The sequence below is a fragment of the Natator depressus genome, chromosome 4 (genome assembly GCF_965152275.1).
Source record: "Natator depressus isolate rNatDep1 chromosome 4, rNatDep2.hap1, whole genome shotgun sequence".
In the NCBI taxonomy this organism is placed as follows: domain Eukaryota; kingdom Metazoa; phylum Chordata; order Testudines; family Cheloniidae; genus Natator; species Natator depressus.
The window spans coordinates 6,739,515-6,745,520 of NC_134237.1; the positions used below are offsets into that span (position 1 = coordinate 6,739,515).

At 47.7% G+C, this 6,006-nt stretch overlaps 1 pseudogene; it reads left to right on the plus strand.

The window, feature by feature from the left end:
- Positions 1-469: 469 nt before the first annotated feature.
- Positions 470-2,342, plus strand: LOC141986067 (uncharacterized; annotated as a pseudogene).
- Positions 2,343-6,006: the final 3,664 nt, after the last annotated feature.

The following is a 6,006-nucleotide window of genomic DNA, read 5'->3' on the forward strand; positions in this document are numbered from 1 at the left end:
GACTGCTAAGCCAAGATGGGGCCCACATATCAAGGAAGGGTAAGAGCATATTTGGATAAAGACTGGCTACCCTAGTGAGGAAGGCTTTAGGCCTGGTCTACACTATGAGTTTATGTCGAATTTAGCAGCATTAAATTAACCCTGCACCCGTCCACACAACAAAGCCCTTTTTGTTGACATAAAGGGCTCTTAAAACCGATTTCTGTACTCCTCCCTGACGAGGGGATTAGCGCTGAAATCGACATCGCCGTTTCAAATTAGGGTTAGTGTGGATGCAATTCGACGGTATTGGCCTCCGTGAGCTATCCCACAGTAAACCATTGTGACCGCTCTGGACAGCACTCTGAACTCGGATGCACTGGCCAGGTGTACAGGAAAAGCCCCGGGAGCTTTTGAATCTCATTTCCGTTTTGGAAAGGTTGGCTCTTCAGCACAGGTGACCATGCAGAGCTCATCAGCACAGGTAACCATGCAGTCCCAGAATAGAAAAAGAGCTCCAGCATGGACCGAATGGGAGGTACTGTATCTGATCGCTGTATGGGGAGACAAATCCGTGCTATCAGAACTATGTTCCAAAAGACGAAATGCCAAAATATTTCAACAAATCTCCAAGGCCATGATGGACAGAGGCTACAGCAGGGACGTAACACAGTGCCGCGTGAAACTTAAGGAGCTCAGACAAGCGTACCAGAAAACCAAAGAATCAAATGGACGCTCCAGGACAGAGCCCCAGACATGCCGCTTCTACGCTCAGCTGCATGCAGTTCTGGGGGGGCTGCCACCACTACCCCACCCCTGTCCGTGGACTCCGATGATGGGGTACTCTCCGCCGTGCCTGAGGGTTTTGCACACGGGGAAGATGAGGAGGAGGAGGACGAGCTTGAGGAGAGCACACAGCACACCGGTCTCCCTGACAGCCAGGATCTTTTTATCACCCTGACTGAAATACCCTCCCAACCCAAGAGGGTAGGAGACCTCTGGAGAAGGGACCTCTGGTGACTGTACCTTTTTAAATATAATACATGTTTTAAAAGCAAGCATTTTTTAATGGTTAATTTGCCCTGAGGTCTTGGGATGCATTCGTGGCCAGTACAGCTACTGGAAAAGTCTGTTAACGTCTCTGGGGATGGAGCCGAAATCCTCCAGGGCCATCTCCATGAAGCTCTCCTGGAGGTACTCTAAAAGCCTTTGCAGAAGGTTTCTGGCAAGAGCAGTCTTATTCTGTCCTCCATGATAGAACACTTTACCATGCCATGATAGTAACAAGTAATCTGGTATCATTGCATGACAAAGCCTGGCAGCTTTGGTGTTTTCCTGGTGTTTGCTGGCATTCAAGCAACATCCATTCTTTATCTCTCTGTGTTATTCTCAGGAGAGTGATATAGTTCATGGTAACCTGGGGGGGCATTGGGGCTGAGCTGTTCGTGTTTGGCTAGCAGGGATCTTGCCTGATACCAGCCATGCGGTGGGGGGAGGGGTAAAGCAATCATCCCAGAGAAATGGATGGTGGGGGGGTTAGTTTGGTTTTTGCTGCTGCACGTTAACACGAAAACCGCAGTGCTAAATGGCCAACTCAATGGGCTTTGCTTGGTATGGGAAAGGAGGGCGCTGCTGTTATGAAGGTTGCAGAAGCCAAAAGACTATGGCTTACCATGGCCGCCTGCAAGCCGAATTCTGTTGCCTGGCACTGTGTGTGTGATCTCTAACACCAAAGCCTCAGGCACTCAATATAAGATGCAAAATGCGACCTTGTACCGAAATCACATGTGCTGTAATGTGAATAGTGTTGTTCACCGTGAAAGAGTATAGCCATTGTTCTGTAAAATGTATCTTTTTAAATACTTCACTCCCTTTTTTCCTCCCACAGCTGCAAATGTTTCAAGCCTCCCTTCTCCATCCCAAAGGCTATCTCAGATAAGGCGGCGAAAAAAACGCACGCGCGATGAAATGTTCTCTGAGCTCATGCAGTCGTCCGGCACTGACAGAGCTCAGCGGAATGTATGGAGGGACACAGTTGCACAGTACAGGAAAGCGGCCGATGAACGTGAGGACAGGAGGGACGATCGGAGGTGGCGACAGGAAGATCAGAAGAGGCAGGATGCAACACTGGGGCTACTGCGGGATCAAACGGACATGCTCCGGCATCTGGTGGAGGTTTATGAACGGCAGCAGGATCACAGACTGCCACTGCAGCCCCTGTTTCACCGCCCTCCCTCCTCCCCAAGTTCCATATCCTCCTCACCCAGATGCCCAAGAACGCAGGGGGGAGGCTCCGGGCACCCAACCACTCCACCCCAGTGGACAGCCCAAGCAACAGAAGGCTGGCATTCAACAAGTTTTGAGGTGGCCTTTTCCTTCCCTCCTACCCTCCTCCCACACCCCACCCAGGCTACCTTGTGAGTTATTTCCCTATTTTTATAATCAATTAATAAAGAATACATGGTTTTTAAATGATAGTGACTTTATTTCGTTTGCAAGCAAGCGGAGATCAAAGGGGGGAGGGCAGGTTGCTTACAGGGAATGTAGAGGCAACCAAAGGGGTGGGTTTTCATCAAGGAGAAACAAACAGAACTGTCACACGGTACCCTGGCCAGTCATGAAACTGGTTTTCAAAGCTTCTCTGATGCGTACCGCGCCCTCCTGTGCTCTTCTAACCGCCCTGGTGTCTGGCTGCGCGTATTCAGCAGCCAGGCAATTTGCCTCAACCGCCCACCCTGCCATAAACGTCTCCCCCTTACTCTCACAGAGATTGTGGAGTGCACAGCAAGCAGCAATAACAATGGCAATATTGGTTTCGCTGAGGACTGAGTGAGTCAGTAAACTGCGCCAGTGACTCTTTAAACGTCCAGATGCACATTCTACCACCAGTCCGCACTTGCTCAGCCTGTAGTTGAACAGCTCCTGACTACTGTCCAGGCTGCCTGTGTGTGTCTTCATGAGCCATGGCATTAAGGGGTAGGCTGGGTCCCCAAGGATAACTATAGGCATTTCAACATCCCCAACGGTTATTTTCTGGTCTGGGAAGTAAATCCCTTCCTGCAGCTGTTTAAACAGACCAGAGTTCCTGAAGATGCGAGCATCATGTACCTTTCCAGGCCATCCCACGTTGATGTTGGTGAAACGTCCCTTGTGATCCACCAGTGCTTGCAGCACCACTGAAAAGTACCCCTTGCGGTTGTCCAGTCCCAAGATAGGGATATGGGTTCCGTTTATAGCCCCACCACAGTTAGGGAATCCCACTGAAGCAAAGCCATCTACTATGACCTGCACATTTCCCAGAGTCACTACCCTTGATTGAGGGAGGAATAGTTCAGTGGTTTGAGCATGGGCTTGCTAAACCCAGGGTTGTGAGTTCAATCCTTAAGGGGACCATTTAGGGATCTGGATATGGGGGAGGGATAGCTCAGTGGTTTGAGCATTGGCCTTCTAAACCCAGGGTTGTGAGTTCAATCCTTGAGGGGGCCATTTGGGATCTGGGGCAAAACTTGGGGACTGGTCCTGCTTTGAGTGGGGGGTTGGACTATATGACCTCCTGAGGTCCCTTTCAACCCTGATATTCTATGATAGCAGCAGCTCAATGATTGTGTTGGCTACTTGCATCACAGCAACCCCCACAGTAGATTTGCCCACTCCGAATTGATTACTGACTGACCGGTAGCTGTCTGGCGTTGCAAGCTTCCACCGGGCTATTACCACTTGCGTCTCAACTGTGAGGGCTGCTCTCATCTTGGTATTCATGTGCTTCAGGGCAGGGGAAAGCAAGTTACAAAGTTCCCTGCAAGTGCCCTTATGCATGCAAAAGTTTTGTAGCCACTGGGAATCATCCCAAACTTGCAACACTATGCGGTCCCACCAGTCTGTGCTTGTTTGCCGGGCCCAGAATCGGCGTTCCCTGGCATGAGCCTGCCCCATTGCCAGGGACCGTGGTTTTAGAGAAATCTGTGTCCATGTCCTCATCACTCTTGTCACCACACTGCTGTTGCCTCCTTGCCTGGTTTTTCAGGTTCTGGTTCTGCATAAACTGCATGATAATGCGTGAGGTGTTTACAATGGTCATAACTGCTCCGGTGAGCTGAACGGGCTCCATGCTTGCCGTGCTATGGCGTCTGCTCGGGCAATCCAGGGAAAAGGGCATGAAATGATTGTCTGCTGTTGCTTTCACGGAGGGAGGGATGACTGACGACATTTACCCATAATCACCCGTGACAAATTTTTGGCCCCATCAGGCATTGGGAGCTCAGCCCAGAATTGTGGGGACTGCGGGAACTGTGGGCTAGCTAGCCACAGTGCACCGCTCGGAATGTCAACGCTTGCCACGGTACTGTGGACGCACACCGCCGAATTAATGTGCTTAGTGTGGACGCATGCACTCAACTTTATACAATCTGTTCCCAAAAATCAACTTCTGTAAAATCGGAGTAATTTCATATTGTAGACATACCCTTAGACTACATTTGAAGGGGCAGGTGACCAAAGCCCACAGGTAAGTCAAAAACATGGAGACTCGGGAGAAGGATCGGAATCTGGGGGGAGGATGGGCTGTTATAGCAGAGATAAGGGAGAGACAAGACAGCAGGAGGTGGGAATTAAATCAATATCTTAGATGTCTATATACTATTGCACAAAGTATGGGGAATGAGCAGGAAGAACTCACAATGCTAGTAAATAAACAATTATGACATAGTTGGCATCACAGAACTTGGTGGAATAATATATGCATTACTGGAATATTGGTATAGAAGGGTACAGCTTGGTCAGGAAGGACAGGCAGGGGAAAAAGGGAGGAGGTGTTGCCTTATATATTAAAAATGTATACCCTTAGACTGAGGTTGAGATGGAAATAGGAGACAGACTTGTTGAAAGTCTCTGGGTAAGGATAAAAAGGGTAAACAACAAGGGTGATGTGATGGTAGGGGTCTACTACAGACCACCAAACCAGGAAGAAGAGGTGGATGAGGCTTTTTTAAAGAAATAACAAAATCATCCAAAGCACAGGACTTTGTGGTGATGGGGGACTTCAACTATTCAGACATCTGTTGGGAAAATAACTCAGCAGGGTACAGATTACCCAACAAGTTCTTGGAATATATTGGAGACAATTTTTTATTTTAGAAGGTGGAGAAAGCTACTAAGGGAGAGGCCGTTCTAGATTTGATTTTGACAGATAAGGAGGAACTGGTTGAGAATTTGACAGTGGAAGGCAGCTTGCGTGAAAGTGATCATGAAATGATAGAGTTCATGATTCTAAGGAATGGTAGGAAGGAGAACAGCAAAATAAAGACAATGGATTTCAAGCAGGCAGACTTAGCAAACTCAGGGAGTTGGTAGGTAAGATCCCATGGGAAGCAAGTCTAAGGGGAAAAACAATTGAAGACAGCTGGCAGTTTTTCAAAGAGACATTATTAAGGGCACAAGAGCAAGGTATCCCACTGCGTAGGAAAGATAGGAAGAATGGCAAAAGACCACCCTGGCTTAACCAAGAAATCTTCAATGATCTAAAAATCGAAAAAGAGTCCTACAAAAAGTGGAAATTAGGTCAAATTACAAAGGATGAATATAAACAAGTAACACGAGTATGTAGGGACAAAATTAGGAAGGCCAAGGCACAAAATGAGATCAAACTAGCTAGAGACATAAAGGGTAACAAAAAAGTTCTATAAATACATTAGAAGCAAGAGGAAGACCAAGGACAGGGTAGGCCCTTTACTCAATGAGGGGAGGAAAACAATAACAAAAAATGTGGAAATGGCAGAGGTGCTTAATGACTTCTTTGTTTTGGTTTTCACCAAGAAGGCTGGTGGTGATTGGACATGTAACACAGTGAATGCCAATGAAAATGAGGTAGTATCAGAGGCTAAAATAGGGAAAGAACAAGTTAAAAATTACTTAGACAAATTAGATGTCTTCAAGTCACCAGGACTTGATGAAATGCATCCTAGAATACTCAAGGAGCTGACTGAGGAGATATCTGGGCCATTAGCGATTATCTTTGAAACGTCATGGAAG